This window comes from Dinoponera quadriceps, unplaced genomic scaffold (genome assembly GCF_001313825.1).
Source record: "Dinoponera quadriceps isolate SergipeBrazil2010 unplaced genomic scaffold, ASM131382v1 scaffold3162, whole genome shotgun sequence".
NCBI classification, from domain to species: Eukaryota; Metazoa; Arthropoda; class Insecta; order Hymenoptera; family Formicidae; genus Dinoponera; species Dinoponera quadriceps.
In genome coordinates, this window is record NW_014557929.1 from 410,418 (window position 1) to 427,671 (window position 17,254).

The 17,254-nt window shown below is 46.8% G+C and overlaps 1 long non-coding RNA gene across 1 annotated transcript; it reads right to left on the reverse strand.

Moving 5' to 3' along the window:
• Positions 1–14,111: 14,111 nt before the first annotated feature.
• Positions 14,112–15,918, reverse strand: LOC106749507. The gene is made up of 2 exons (XR_001374863.1): positions 15,651–15,918; positions 14,112–14,553 (listed from the first exon to the last, which is right to left on the reverse strand). It is a non-coding gene; the product is annotated as an uncharacterized LOC106749507 (long non-coding RNA).
• Between the last annotated feature and the right edge of the window lie 1,336 nt (positions 15,919–17,254).

Here is a 17,254-nt window from a genome sequence, read left to right on the forward strand (position 1 = left end):
CGTCGTTGCAACGCGACACGAGACTTTCCGAGACTTTCGAAACACAAGCGTCTTAGTTCACTTGCAATTTTGTCTAGCTCGTGTTTCGGTAAAAAATCTCGAACGATGAAGAAGAAACTTGAAGTTCGCTACCGTCGCGCGATATTTCACTCGGCGCGGTGTAACCGATTAAAAATAAAACATCGCCGGCGTGAACAATCCGGTGTATCAGAGACGGTCGAGAATAGTTTCCCCTTTCTTTTCCTCATCGATTTTTCGCCCAACGATACCGCACGCTCGTTTCTTCCGTCACGACGTTTCCTTATACTGCTTATATATTTACCGTTTCGTTAACACACCTCGTGCATCTTCTTGGAAAAATACGTGGGAAGTCCTGAGTGTTTCGTGAGCCTTTCTATAAACGTTTATCTTCGAGTCGAAGTATAGCCGAGGCTACCGTGGATTTTTACGGTTAATTAGTTTTAACGACGATGTTCGTTTTGTCAAGTTTAAAGGACCGGCACTTCGCCATTTAGACTTCGGGGGATTAAAGTCGCGCAGGATTGCATCGATCGCCGTCAATACGCGGCTATTCGTGTGAGGAAAGTTTTGCCTTACTTCACCGTCGGCAAAAAGCGATCAGCGATTCTTTGGTCACTATAAAAGTAAAAGCGATATCGTGTCCAGCGAGACTAAGTATCAAGTACCCGGGTGCTTGAGAGAAAGAGAGAGAGAGAAAGTGAGAGAGAGAGAGAGAGAGAGATGAAACTGAAGGAAGCGAACGTGGAATCGGTGTTGAACACGAAATTGACATAACTAATGGTTATAAATAACGCACTCATCCGCGCGATAACTCTCGATCGGGGCTAACAGGAAACTTCAATTTACGTCAGTGAAGTCGGACTTCAAGTTAATAAGTGACAAGTGCTCTCGTATTTATTTAACGGCTGCCGAGTCGCTCGAGAGGCGAAATTAATATGACAGCAGAAAGGTGAAAAAAAATGGAGAAACGTTATTGTCCGGTTTTATTTTATTTTTTATTTTATTTTCTTTTTTATGTCGGGGAGAGGGAAAGATCCCATTTGGTAGAATAACATGAAACTTTGATTCTTCTTGTAATTGTAAATACATTGTTAAATGTCAAAAGTAGAGAGAAGCTTTCGCTGCATTGTACACGGTAATCTCACCGTACTGATTTCCATGACCTCGTGTCTCTTTGCCATTACTTTTTATACTTTGAAATTTCCAGCTCTTAATATCTTCCGCGTTGCTAATTTATTCTACAATTAATGGAATGCATGAAATTAAATTAGGGCAGCAACGCAAAATACAGCAGCGTTTCTGCTCTCTTAGCGTGCTCTGCACAAAAATGAATACCCATGCGAATTCATTAAAGGGAGGGGAATTCTTCAATTTATCTAAGGTTTCTTTTCAATTTTCCGGATAAAAATCCGCTGAAATTTATTCCCGTATATAATTATCCGGCGTTATTTTGAGAATTAACACGCGTTAACGGAGCTCCATTCCGTGAGAAATCGGGAAAACATTCTGAAAATGTATTCCGATGAAGAATTTAGCAACGGAAGAAAATGCGGGATATTTGCTTTGCAAACGGCTCGACATTTTCGTTATGCGGCGTTCGCCGCGCCCGGCGCGACGATTCTCGAAAAATGGATGCGACACCCTGTCGAGCGCATATGCAACCCCAGGAGTGCCCAACGGGGCTGGGGAGGAAGTGCATGTACTCGAAATTTACCGGCGAATCGGAAAACAGCGACACGCCTCGACACCCTTCGAAGTCGACCGGTCTTTCGACTATAGAGAGAAAAAGAGAAAAGAGGAATGGAGAGCGGAAAAAGAGTCGGGCGAGAGTTCGGCGGTGGCTAAAAAGGACCGTGAAAAAATATTGGGCGCGCCACCGTAAAATATTGGATGTTTCCGCGATGTACGAAAACAGCGAAAACAGCGGTCGCGTGTTCGCTCGTCGCGCGAAAAATTGTCGTGAGATTTCTCTTGATCGTTGTGAAATTTCATTCTCCGCCGTGGTTGCCCTCTTCGTGGTGAATCTCCAAGTGAAATGGAAGTACTGTATAATACAAATCTTTCCGCCGGAGCTCGTGGAATAATATTATAAATTACGTCAGAGGTCTTTTTTTTTATCGTATACATCATATACATTTTTTTTTTGCTACGAAACATTCGCATACATATTTTTATGAAAATTTTACGATATATGACAAGCACTTGCAAGACAACATATTAAAAATAACATTTATATTATATCACATGTTATACGATAATATCGCAATAATTGTGGAATCAATAATTGAATTTGATTTACATTAATAATTATTAAAGCACACATTAAATGGAAAAAGTTCGAAAAGAGAGAGAGAGATGGGTTTTGTCTTCATAATGCATTTTCGAGAACGATGTCAATTTCATTATTTTGGACATTACAATCTCACTAAATTGAATGAAATTTTATTCACTGGAGATGCGGAATCGATGTATTGCATGATTATGCACAATCCGCTAAATCGAATCGTTCGTCTACGAGTGACGCTGCATAATGCAGCGGGTGCAAACAAGGAGGGTACAACGTCCCCGACTACGCGTGTAAAAATAAACTCGGAAAACATTCATGACTGACGAGCGTGGCGGTACGTTGGTTACGTAAAAAAGAAAAAAAAGGAGAAAGTAAACAAAATCTTTTTATAATATTGTATTTCTGGTTTTTCTGTCATTATTTGCGCGGGCTTTTTTGTCGGATATCGTGAAAGTTTGACGGGATACCCGGTGGTACGCTGAACACGTATAATACAAAAGAAGCTTTGTGATATTATAACATAATATTTGCGTTATGTATAAATATCTACTCCTGATATACACATGAACACACGCATGCACTCGCACAAGTCTGCGGTACACGTGAAACCAATTTTTCTCTCTTCATCCGTTTTCGTTTATTTTCGACAAGTTCGTCAGTGATATCATTTCGTGTTGCGTAAACAGCTGGCGTGTGAAAATAAGAGCGCGACATACCATTTATTCAAGAGGTTCGTTTGCTCGTTGCAGCGATTAATTGAAAAATTCACAAATTTACGAAGACACCATATGGCGTTTAATTTCGGCCAAAATGTTTTGACTACTCGTAAATGTATCGGTGAAAGTTCAAATCGCTCGCGGCGAATAAACCGTTAATTTTCCGATGACTGAGTAACTTTGCCCGCGCGCCGGTATCGTTTTGTAGTTGCCGTTAATAATTTCAGAGGCTACTAAATATTCGTCACACGAGGAATTCAGACAATTTAATTTTTCTCTTGTCTCGGCGAATGAAGAAGTAGGAGGAAATGTTAATTGTATTTTCATGCATTTTCATGCCGTTCTCGCTCCTTTGTTTTTCCCGCTCCGGTGTAGAAAGTTACAGCAGACGTTGCGGAGAAATATTTCTGTTTGGAGAACTTTATCGAACTCTTCTCCCGTCTCCTCCCTCCCCGTCGTCGTTATTATTGGAAGACAAGGAACGTGGAAACGGTGGATAATACTATGTATAGGTTGAGATTTTTCTCATTTTACCAGATATTCTCGAGAAAACAAGTTGTTGATTTTTAACCCGCGAAATCGTAATACGCGTTAGTCGGATATTTATAGATTTGTTTTAACGTTAAACCTGTCATATTAATGTTTTCTATATTTTCAAATACAAATCTCGAACGCAGATTTTTTCCTATATCGTGAAATATTTCGCGAATTTTTAGAAATATCGAAACAAACATGATTCATGGCATCATTTCTCGCTCAGATTTGCACCAGTTCGCGCAGTATTTTGTTTGCGCCATATCTCTGTTGATTTCACGAATATTTGCCGAACGCCTTCGCTCTGAAATGCGATACCTGGAATTTTGAAAAATATTTCCCCTCCGGGGATGCGCAAACCGCGCGGATGAGACTTCGGAAACGGCTAAGGAGCGGAGACAACAGGGTTCTCGGAGAGGGAATAAACACCAAGCCGGGCCGATAAGAAGGTGAAATAACAATGAAGAAGAAACAGACGTGACGGTCGAACGCGACGGAAGTGGAGAGCAGAGTGGACGTCTCGGGTGGAGCTCATGTAATGCAAATCCGTGTTTAGGGCCGTTCACTGACCATAACCCTCCTTTTACCGCTCGCTTCTACCTCGGACGTCGCGCTCTGATCGCCTCCCGGTGATAAATGTCGCGTTCACCGCTCTCGTTTCTTCCCACTTTCCCGCCGTCGTCCCCCTCGCGTCGCTGCTCCTTTCCTGAAACGGTGAAAAATTGCACTGGAAAATTTTTTCGCTCTCGGACGATCCGTTGTTTGCGGGCGAATGCAAGCGGAAAGTAAAGTCCTTAGCGACTCTTATTCGTGCTCGTTCGCTCGCACGCGTGCACACGCGACGTTATCGCAAGAATAACGCGCGCGTGGCCGGTCGACGTATCCGTCAAGAACCCGAAACTTTTCTCCGTTGTAAAGTTTCCCCGGGAAATTGCGGGAAAAAGGCAACGCGCGCGCCGCCACTTCATGCTTCTGTTTTTCCGCCTTCTATGCTCGTCGTCCGACAGTCTCTACCCTAGTTAGACTATCTTCATTATCTCCGAAAACTTCTCAGCTCGCGCTCGCGCACTATCATTCGTTACGTAACTGATTTACATTTTACAGGTCAGCGAACTCGACCGCTCTTTTTAGATTGATCGCGCTAATTTTTCACGGTCCAAATAATCGCGCGAACTGTCGAATCGGTTATCCGAGATGGAGTGGCAGAAGAAGGGGGAGAAGAAGGACTCTCTTTCGTCGGTAAGAAGCCGCGAATCCTCGTCGTCGCTCGATTAGCCAGCCGTCCCGGCACGTGACGCGGCGAAACTTTCGAAGAGTTTTGTCAAATTGTCCGTAATCTGACGACCGGAACGATGGCCCCTCCCTCCCCCCTTTCCTCCGTGGCGAATCAGTGCAGCATCCGAGCTACCGCTCGGACAACTTATCGCGAAAAATCCCTTCAGGCGGACTTCCGACTCTAACGACGTGCAGGAAGTTCATTGTCTTCCTCGTGAAGGCTCAAGCGCTTCTCAGGAGCACGGGACTTATCGGGGAAAGGAATTCCCCTCCCGTGGAATTGCGCAGCGGCATTCGTCTCTCCGCGGAGTTTTATGCTCCCGATAAATCAGAAACGCGTAACCGACGACTTCGTCCGTTCCCCTGTTTTTTTTCTCTCTCCTCTTCTCTCTCTTTCTCTCTCTCTCTCTCTCTCTCTTTTAATATCCACACACGCGCCAGTTATGTGATAGAAATAAATGGCGGTAGAAGCTGGGCGCGGTAAAAAAGTGATAAAACAAAATGCGAAGCGCGAATGGGACAGTCGCGAAACGCGTCAGCGTACGCGTCACGTCGTAATGTCAATGAGCGTTATTATACAGGGTGTCCATAATTTTCTCGGGATCCGTGATGTGCAGAACGGATGACACTGAATAAAAGAGTCATGTACCGTTGTGCGAAATTCGCAATAATTAACGAGCTCGCTGCTCGCTGTGCTACATCGCCTCTGGAAATTCGTTGATTTGTCTTTATACAGAATCCGGCGTACCGTCCCCCGTGCGCTTATTAATTCGTGCAAATTAATTTATTCCTCACTAATTATTGTGAATTTTGCAAAATGGTACGTGATTCGTCTGGTCAGTGTCGCCCGTTCTATCTGCACACCGTGGATTCCAAGAAAATTATCCGACACCCTGTGTACGTAGGTGAAACAAAAAGTCGGAACCATGTTCCGGGTAGTTTGGATAGATTAAAACTTTCCAAATTCCAGAAGTCGCTGACCCTTTCGTTCTACCGCGAGGAATCTCCGTTTTCCTTTTTTTTTTCGAGGTAACCGTCTCGAAAGATTTTTTGTGCGCCCTCGCTATTCGTCTCGAAAGTAATTCAATTATTTGAATAATACACGTGATAATTAGCCCTCCCCCCCTTCTTCCTCTCTCTCTTTTTCTCTGACACACTAAATCTCCTCTATAAAATCGCACAGAAACGAAAACGAGCGAGAAGATCCGGGAATGAAATCACATTCTCTCGCGTGATCTAAATTAGTTCGTGGTTTTAGACGCAGGCTCGATTAAATGCGGTCATACGCCCTTGAAACCTGCAACCAAAACGTGTTCAGCCGGTCTGAAGCCGTAGGGGACGTGCGCATATTTGCTTATTAAGTTATTCATTTGGCGCTGAACGCATTTTGCAGATGCATGTTCGCGCAGCATGAAAATAAAATTTACCCGCAACGTCCGCCGGATTAATCCGGCATGAGGACGCATAACATCAGTTTAGAGATGGCTTTAGAAATCCCGTTGCAAAGCGCACTCGTGCCTGCGAGGGAAATAGCTCGTATGGATAAAGAGAGACGCCGTGTGTACTAGACGGTCGAACCAGCCACTACTACCGTGCTATTCATAAACAAAGCGCGGAGGAACTCTTTATCCGGAGTATTTCTCAAGTGTACCCGCGAGGTCCTCACGAGAAGCAACTCACAATGGCCGCTTCAGAGCGCTAACACTCGCAATGGCTATTACAAGGAAGTAAAACAGATCGACGTCGATTAAACTGAATGACTGAATGTACACTCGCGTGTACACTAATTGCCGGAGCAAAAGGGACCACTCAAGGTATAGGAAGAGCGGACGGCCGCATGTCCCACTTACTCCGCATGGAACAAGAATCCGATACAATGCGAATCGTCATCTCTGTGTGATTTCGCTTTGCAAGTCGGGAATCGAGTTGCTCAGCCCGATACGCGGACAACTGAAATAATCATTCCGGAAAGATTTCCCAGCGGTTAATCCCCGCTTTATCGTGTAAAATAAATGGGCTCCGGGTCAAGACATAGATATATTCTAAACTGGAGATATACTTCCCGTCGTTTGTAACACGATTTATCGGACACCTCGTTTGTGTGTGTGTGTGTGTGTGTGCGCGCGCGCGCGCGCGCGCGCGTGTGTGTGTGTGTGTGTGTGTGTGTGTGTGTTGTGTGTGTGTGTGTGTGTGTGTTGTGTGTGTGTGTGTGTGTGCTGGGTTTTATTTATGAATTTTATTTTACGAGCTTTGAAGACAGATTAATTTATTTCGAGCTGAAAATATCCTCGCTTGCGGCCGTGCTACAATTTACCGGTTACTGTGTACGTTGCCTCTCATAAATTTTATTTTATATATCGTGTAATACATACACTATCGCTTTACGCGCGATGCCCTTTAAATTACATCAACATAACGTTAATTTTTCACAATGCGCATAAAGTTTCCTTTTATCCGCGATCCTAGTTGCTCGTTTAGCGTGAAATGCACTCACCCGCGGTTCTCTCGCGGTATAAAATAATATTGTACAACGGGACAGGTGAAAATTATAGAATCCGGCGTTTGATCGCATTCGACGCTGAATGTTCGTTCGAAACGCGATTCTGAGGCTTTTCTCGCGGCTGATTTGGCGGAGCGCGCTGGCTGCTAGTGGAAAACGAGCGCGTTAGTCGGACATGTCGGAACGCCCGACGCGTTGTTCGCGCACTGATGACGCAACCGGGCGCGGATATATCGACGAGCGTGACGCGGTCGTAGGGTGGCGCGACGAATACCTACCACCCGCATCGTGTCAAGAAGCCAAGGTCGCTTTTATCTCGGTTGCAAGTGCCAGCTTCGTCGCCGTGCCAACGGGCTTTTGCGGGAGAGCTTTTCACAGCCTACCACTTCTTGGGTGATATCCCGTCAGGCCAGCGGAAAAAAGTTCGATTCGCACCAGCGGGCGTTTCGCTCGTTAGTTGCGAGAGGAAAAAGCCGGCCGCGCGATAGCGCAATTTGCCTTGCCCGGCCCGGTATGTTTGCGTTTCTTACGCGTCGACTAAAAATATACGCGCCCCCTCGCCTTTTGTGAATAGAATTGGCTCGTATGGCTGCGGCAGGAGCGTCGACGGCACCGGAGAAAGGTATTCCAAAGAGGAGCGGTCGAGTCTGACTCTGAATGTGTAATCATTGTTTCGCGTTCAGAGTCGCTGCGTTTGAATTAGCGCAGTTTGCATACAGGGTCACGAGTATTTTCAACATTAAACGTACAAAGCGTTAATTTTCAACATGACACGTCTACTCTCGTGTAAATTTGACGTGAGACGTTGAAACGAAATATCGCGAGGTACCTTGATGAGAAATCCAAAGTGTTAACATGGATATAATGTAAATAAGACATCTCCGACAATTTAAGAAAGATTTACACGGGGAATTAATTTAACGCAGCGTATCGTTGCACATTTTTAATTTGCAATTTTAGGGAAGGTAGAAATATCGTCACGAAGAATAATTAAATCGCTATTGTAACGCACATATTTTCGCTAACGTATAATTACGTTAACGCATAAGAAGAAGGAAATTTTCCCGAGACTCCAGAAACGACTGCATATACGCAGATGCTATTGAAAACACAGTTCGTGAATCGTGAATCTAAATCTCACCGGTATACAGGCCCGATTTATTCAAATGAATAATTGAATAAATCGCGCACGTTCGATCGGGGCAGCGCATAGAAACGAGTGACCCTTCAAGTGCTCAGCTGCAATATAAATTTAAACGAGACAACTACCCTCTTTCTCTCTCTCTCTCTCTCTCTCTCTCTCTCTATCTATCTATCTATCTATCTATTTGTCGCAACCACTTGGATTCCTTACAACAGAGAGCGAAAATAAGTCCGAAAAGCGCGGGTACCAAAAAGATCGGTTATTTTTCGATGTGCATTGGTTACCTCATGAGTCACCTCGCCGGGGTGCATCGCGATTTCCGATTTCACGGACATCGCTTCCCGACAGCCGATGGTCACGAAGCCGTGTGCGCGTTGTGCAAGACGGATTGGCACGTGAAATCCTTTTACTAAAGCTTTTCTCCCTTCTTTTCGTACGTGCAAAACGCATCGTGTCCGTAAAATGCAATTTTCGACGCATCAATTCATACAATTTATACTCTTTATTGAATCCTCACGTTCGACGGAGCTCGCAGGATTAATGTATAATCAAAATGTCTCGGGCGGTAAGGAATAAGAATCCAGTCGCAGGTAACTCGAATATCCTGCGCCTCTCTTGAAACATTTTACATTTCGCTCGTTTCCTTCGACTGATAAATACACGTTGAAAAACAGGGTGAAGAAGTTGAGACATCGAGAACGCTGTTACTTCCTGATTTTGCGCGATACTTCTCTTTCCCTTTCCCGCGAGTTAATGAATCCGATTCCTCGACGGGGAAAATCAACAGCCGCGAGGATTATGCGAGGAGCGGCGGCAGAAAAAGCGGTACTCTCCACCCGGCTCTCTCCGGTCCGGTGAAATTGATAATGACAGCGAAGATATGTGAACGGGTTCGATTGGTTTTTCGCGCGTGAAGGCTCCGGCAGGGAGGCTCCATCGATCTTCAAGGATTCACTCGCTCGACGAGGGAAAGAGTGGCGGTGGGAACATTAAAATCGCCTCGCGCCGCCTGGTGATTAAGCTTAATTGGAGCTTCCCGAGCGGAGCCTCCCTCGGCGCACGTACGCGCCGAGCGAGAAATATCTGTCCCGGGATTAACGTGTTTTACCACGAATTCACGATTAATCCGTGCGCCTTATAACCTACGTCGGGCGAGCGCTGAGGATTCGGTCCCATTTAGCGCGAGATTATTCCCAGGTCTAATTTCAGATTAACGGCGGCTTCGGCCCGGCAACGCTGCGCCGGCGAAATTTTGGGCGCGACTCGATTCGCACTTCGATATGCGCGCCAGCGATGCACGCATCATCATTTGACCGACAAATGCAAAGTGTATTTTCTCCCGCGGTATTAAACACCGTGAGATTAAGTGTGTAAACTCGGCCCCGTTATTAATATCTACGCGCGTTTATCTAATCCCGAAGTTTACCGCGGCAAAATTTCCCGCTGCGTTTAACACGCGCGTCTGGAACGGGTAGGAGGGGATCACTATGAAATAATATACTTCGTTTATGGCGCACTTAAGCTCTGCGCGACGCCAAGTATTTCTATCATAAAGTATACAGAGCGGCCCGCGCTCTTCTGCCGCATTATTTTTTAATGACGGTTTCTCTGGCCAACTTCCGGCCGCCGGAGCCTTCCTTGGTGAAAACGTCAAGGCGAAACTAGTCATTTCTGTGTTACGAACCGTCCAGGAAGAACGGCCTCTTTGCGAATTAGATTACAGGAGTTCAAATGGACAAAAATATACCCTCAACTTTTCAGCTTATTACCTCTTACGAAGACATTTCACCGTTTTCCCGCCTTTTATAGTTCGTCTTTTATCCGTTTTTAACTCTCGTTCTATCACTTCTATGCGTTTCTTACATTCTCAGGCACGCGCGGCCTATTGAGCGAAGGAACATGACGGGTGTACGCGGGTATGAGTATTTTTGAGGAGATTGCCTGTCTCCAATGCTCGTTTTCCACCTGATGAGCGACAGCACGTTAATACGTTCCTCCTTTATTCACTTTCGTTTCAATATGGAAAGAAGTGCGTCGAAGAGCCGCGCGTTTACTCGTGCGATTTCAAAATGTGCAATGTCACCGAGTGTTAAACAAGTATTTTTTTTAGCTGAATGTACGTTTACAACTTTAAACGTACACAGCACTGTGCGTGTTTACTACTCAAAAATGGTATGTAAATACCATTTCGGATGTACCCAGATATGCCATCCGCTGTAACCGTTCGTTATTACGGGAAAGTGCCGTTTTTGATCTAAAGTTATATTTAAAAAATGTTGAAATATTCTTGTAAGGGATAATTGTCTAATAATGATTTTTATTTCTGTAGCATATCAATATTAAACTCGATTGGAAACATTTACAATTTAATATATCAAAAGCGATTAACTTCTTCGATGTTTTGTTGAGAGAAGATCATTTTCTATTTGTCCGGGGAATCTGCCACCGCGAAATAACAATGGAACGCTCCGCATATTATTCTTTCGTATCGGTTGTTTTGCGCTAAAGTCGAATCACGGATCTCTCTCTCTCTCCCTCCCTCCCTCCCTCCCTCCCTCTTTTTCGGGATTTTTTCCTCGAATGTTATTCTTCGACTGTTTTCGCGCGCGTCGAAATGCGGCGAAGTCCCATTCGGACATTCACGGTCCTGCCTTGTTTCCTTAATTATTTTCCTTATTAATTAATTTCCTTAGTAGTGGAGATTCATTAAGCGAATCATGCTCGAGGAGAAAGCCGTACTAGTGTCGATGGGAAAGATCCTGGGTGACTTTTAAATCTTCGTGTTTCGCGTCGATGAATAGTCGTTCGGGCCGACGCGTAAACCCTTAATTAAGGTTGCGATTAAGACGCGGTACTCCCTCCGCGGCACTCTCCCCCTCCCCCCCGCCGCCATCTCGAACTCCGTCTCGCGTTTCGGTCCAAATGGATTAAGACGTCATTGTGACGCGGCTCGTTCAATTCAAACGCCGTCTCCTCTCGCGAGTGAACCGGCAGAGCGGAGCGAATGCAGCAATATCGTTTTGATTGCGCGGCCGTTATGTCGTCGAGCAATAAATAAAGTGAGGGCCGAACGTCAATTAAATCGTTAATCAAGTCGTTACGGCCCGTTGGCGAATTTCTCGCGCTGAACCGACGGGAAAGTCGTAATGGCGTCTGTTGAAAAATTTACGCCGCTATTTCGGCCGTTGTACCTTTCGCGCGAAACGCGCGAATGAATACTTTAAAGCGGGGTGTGTCGACCACGCTCGTTGGCAGCATTCCACGGTTTGCACTTCGCAAAAAAAAAAGAGATATGGAAGAATCAATCGCGGGAGTAACGTCCCCCTTGTCTCCTCACCCTACGCCTCCTCCCTCTCCCCTTTCAACTCCCCTGGCCACGTTTCCAGTCGGGATAGAGTCTGTCACGTCAAATTTGTCTAAAAGCGAGCGTTTTGATGCGCTTTCCGCTCGAAATAAAAATACCCACCGCGGTCGATTGCGCAGCTGCGAATAAGCGGGCGCGCGAGAAAAATATTCGGTATATCGCGAGTAAATGCTTGCATATAACGCGCTCGCACTTATCGTGAATGGGGAGACCCGGCGGGAGATCGTCCAGCGACATAATAAGGATCAGCCGAGGCTAAAGAAAGCTTGACTGCGTCCCATTGTGCGCGAGGACTTGGCCGACAAACCCGCGCATTTCAGCCGGTCCCTCCAGCGAGCTGCTTTTCGCGCGCGAGTCTCATAAAGGGACGAAGTCTCTTCCGGTCTGCGACGGAATATGCGCTTCTCCCATTCTCATCGCCCGAGTTATCGTGTCACCTTCCCCAAAGTCGCCGTATCTCTTCCCCGTATGCCGAGTTCCGTTCACTCCGGCACACTCTCCTCTTATTTCAGCCGCAGCCACCGCTGATTGATCAACGCGGTGACGTCTGCAATCCGGTGAAGAAGCGCGCTGTTCTTCCCACCCGAAACTACAAATTCAGCGATCTCGGCGAATTGTGAAAGAGAGAGCGGAAGAACGATAACGTTAAACTCGAAGTGGTAATTCGGACGTTGCAAACAGATCTTTAAGTAAATTTCTCAGGATATATCGAATACTCATTCACATACCTTGCGAAATCTCTGCCCTTCTCTCTCTCTCCTCTCGCATACGGCAGATATTTGCGACTCTGGGACTGCAGGAAATACGGATTTACATTACGCTAGTTTGCAGTGTCAAGCGATTGAGCGATGTCAAAGGTCAGAAGCAGCCCGATACATTATACATTCCTGTAACACGCTTACATATTGTTGCGCCATGTACGCGGGCGACACATGGTCGGTCGGGGTCGACTGCATGTCGACCTATCTAGCGTGCGTTGAGACCGGGGAATCGGAGAACTGTCTCGACGACAAACTGCATATTACCCAGTTTTCTTTTTTTTTTCCCCCCCCTCGAAAAATTCGTTTCTTATAGCGAGATACCAGCACGCGAACGGCTCCGCACGCTCGCACGTACGCATGAGAATAGGGCGTTCCCGTCGGTGTTACCCGAGCGTATCGATTATGCATAAAGACCATCGCGCGTTTTACGACTGTCGGGCGTTCGCGTGTATTTTTATCGGCGGGAAAAATCCGCCGGCCGGCAATTAGTCCGTCGGCCGTGCCGGCCGGCATGCCGTTGCCCGGCCAATTTATATCACCCCTGTTAGGCGAGAGGATGATTGGCGGCTACCGATCGCGCATTGTCCGCGAGTGACTCGAAATAAAGGCCGCGAGAAATGCAAGCGCACAGGACGTATTTATATAGGAGCCAATTGCGGGCCACGTGAGCGGAAAATCCGCGCTCGTCGCTCGCCATCGGAAGCGCATTTGTTCCGGCGAGCGATATTCAATAACTCGATGACGAAGTCTGCAAATGACTGGAAGGTCCAATAAAGCGATAAAAATGACACCGGAAACACCCGATATATCTTCCACGGAGGCAATTTTATCAGGCGAAACTTTCGGACGAACGTTTTCGGGACTCGAGGGCTTCCGGTCGCGCGCGCGCGCGCGAGAGAGAGGGAGAAAGATGCGAACGAAAAAACATTATCCGTCTAATTCGTGCATCACACGTAAAACGCGAATGCGTTATTTGTACCGGGCGCAGGAAATTAAAACACTTTAAAGCGTTTTCGCGCGCAATGCCGCAGACGCGGACACCGCGCACGATGAATACCAGGCTGACCCCGGACGGAGGAAAATCCGGCCGCGATTTACTCGCCCGGAATACCGAATGACCGTGCGTGTATGTACGTATGTCTCCCGGGGCGAAGTTCGAGCAAACGCGCGGTATTGTTATCGCGCGTATAATATTTCCAGTAATCCGCAATCATCGCGTGAAAATCGTACGGTGAACGCAACCTTCGACGGATTGTTTTGCCAAGTACGGGGGGAGGGGGCGATAAAACAATCCCGACGAAATAATGACATGTACGAGCGAGCCGCGATGATTGTTCAGCACGCGTTCATACGCCGTTTCAAAAAGTGAACGCGTTTCCTTTCCTCGCCATTGTACCGGCGCTCCACCTGAGCACACATAATCGTTGCGCCGCGGCGCGTCCATTCCGCTACAATGGAGTCTTTTCTCACGCGCCGGGAAGCACACCATTTATTCAGAAACAACGTAACTCTGATGTGAACGGTAACGCGCAGAATTCGGCGAGTTGTTTTATTAAATCGCGCGGAATGTTGTTTAATGCTTGCGTTGACACAGCGTAGTGCGAAATGATCTCTTTTCCCCTTTAACGAGGAGAAAATGTACATTGGAATTGTTACGTATCATATTTCATACACGCATACGTTGTATAAATACATAATTCATAAAAACGCATAATGTATAAAAACAATTATCTGCATAAATAATCTTACTGCCCGCGTGAAGTGTAAATTCAAGATATATGCGTGCACCACGTGAAATTTATGTAATAATCCCGCGTTGAATCCATTTATAATAGATGATGCCGACTGGGTTTCCGAGATCCGGTGAAAACAGGGCGACGATGAAAACGGAAGCCGGTAGACACACGAAAAAGCAGCCCAAGTTATCTTCTCTGACCACGTGTGAAAAGTCCTGAAACAATTCGAACAAACAGCATTATTCTAACTGATAAATCAAACTTCGACGGTCATGTTTTCTTATAGAGATATACTCCTCCGATACTCTCGCTCGTTCGTTCACTCTCTCTCTCTCTCTCGCTCGCTCGCTTGTCCATTCAGCGATTCATTCACCCAATCTCTCCTTCATTCAATCGCTGGATCTCTCGTTGCATTCACGGCGCTCCCATTCGCCCATCTCTCCGGAGACTTTATGATAAACCCGATGTGGAGCAACCGATCGGCAAATGGCGATAATTGACACCGTAGACGATAATCGTCGGCGATAATGCGGCGATCGAGTACGCAGCGCGAGTACGTACGTCGGCTCGACGGCCGGCCGACGTCATTCAGCGATCAACGTGGCGGAATTGCTACAGGCGTTCCGGAAGTGAGTGGTAACGGGCCGCGCAACGCGATTACAGCAGCTTCCAGCCGCAACAATGGACGTGACGCACAGGTTGCTTCTCCTCGCGGGCCGGAGTGGGGATGTTATGCAACTTGGAGGACGAATCGCGCACGGCAAGTTAGAGATGCATAACTGTCTTTGGGTAGTCCGAGATAAGCCGCACGTACAGACGACGTAGAGCGCCCACGCCAGTTGAGAAAGGGCTTGGATGAAAGTCACTCCCACATTGTATTATACATACACCCCCGCGTTCGGGGGGTTCTTATGTACTGGAGGACTGCACCCCGGCTACGTGTGTGCGAGTCGCGCTGCCGTAGAGCCCGATATTAGCCGCGCTCAGGGACAGCTTCAAAGTTAGAGCCCGGCTCGCCGAGGGTGTTTGATATCCGTTGTTGGATTTCTATGTATATTTATTGTGCGCAATAGGAGAACTTTCCGCCAAAGGGCCTCGATCCGCATTCGCCGCTGCATTCGCCCTCGGCGCAGATGCACCGTGAAAAGCGACGCGAGGAAGGAGCGGCTTTAATTACGTCGATCGAAATTACGTCTCGGGCCGAGTCACGAGATTTATTTAGCCGGCGGACGCCGGGATAGAACGCGTATCTACCTTATGCAAATGACGCCGCGCGAATAAGCATGGAAATCGGCCCTCCTTCCTTTCTTACCGTCGTCGCAGCAGAAACGTCGGGACAACGCGAAGCAGCCGAACTCCGGCCGATTTTTATCTCTCCGGTTCGACGATACCCAACGATCCGGAATGGAGACAACGGCGTAATATCCGAAGGTTCGATCGCGATGATTGTTATCTTAGCTTCACCGTTGGAGCCAATGACGCGTTAAGGCCGCGGCGATGCACTCGTCGACGACCCGATGAGGCGTTTCTTAAGCGTTACGTCGAACTGCCGCGCGGGACGTGTCTTCACGATCCGCGTGTGCCAGACGGTCTATTACGCGAACTTGCCTCAGAACGTAAATAGAATGCACTTGCGTGTAACCTCCGCCGGGAGGGATAGTAAAACACGGAACTACCTGTGTGAGGAGGATAGCGCGCGCTCCCGCAGATGCGATGCTTATAATGTGTCTCTGAAGAAATTTTCCGACGATTCCCAGCGGAGGAGGAGGAGGAGGACGAGCGAGACGATGGAAATGGTCGTTTCCGCAGACTCGTGGATCACCGGAGCAAGCTTCTGCGGAGCTCGCCGGTCGGAAATAACGCGAAATGGTTAAGCTTCCGCGCGCCGTGCGTCCGGCGAGTGTGTAGAAATTTCTCGTGATTTTCCTACATACAGCGTAGATTCCGATCGGAGCTCTGGAAATAATCAAGATAGTACTCAATTCGGCCCGATGCATTGTTAAATTTAATTTCGTCCGATCTGCAGCCATTTTGATATCAGAAGGTTAATAATAAACGGGATTATATTTCTAATATTACTATATTTAGCGGGTGTGTGCGGTAGCGTATTTATGTATTCGTAAAGTGCAAATGTATTTATACATTATATATATTTATATCAAATATAAATGTACGTTTGCGTGGTATGTATGTAGTGGTTGGTAGCTAGAAACCCCGGGGTTATCTAAAGTGTAAATATTGAAAGTGTTTCGAATATATTGTTCAATTGTAATATGAGATAGAAATCAAGGAAAATCTTTGGGAAAACATCCGGGTGAGCAAATAGGATCTGTTTATATTTTTCACTTTGAATTCGACGCATTTGTTGGAACGTTATATTTCTAACCGGAACCTGCACCGAAAGCCGAGTTTGGTTGTCCCTTCTCAGGTAGATTCAGCCATTTTTCAGCAAATTTCCCAACTAAAATAATTATCTTGGGAAACTGGATCCCAATTAGGTTCCAAGAAGTTTTCTATGCGGATGAACGCACCAGTGAGTGGACCGGTGCCGATGGTTTATGTTCCAAAAGGCAAACAAAAACGGCGTGCAACCGGTTTGGTAACCGTACGCGATTGGTTCTGTCAGAATTTTGCACGGCCCGTTTCGCGCGGAGAGGAAACGCCGACGCGCAATCCCGCGATAAACCATCGCGCGATTTCGTTCCGATACGCGCGCGCACTGCGTTATTTAACCGGCGGGCTCGTATTTCTTGGCCACGCGGATACGCATCCGCGCGGGATGCCGTTGCGGAATGCCGATTGATAACGTTTTACTATAATCTTGATTGGATTCACCGAGATTGCGGTCCGCAACCCGCGCGTCGTTTATCGACCTCACGTTTTCATGCCGCATTCGTGCGTGCTCGCGCCTTTCAT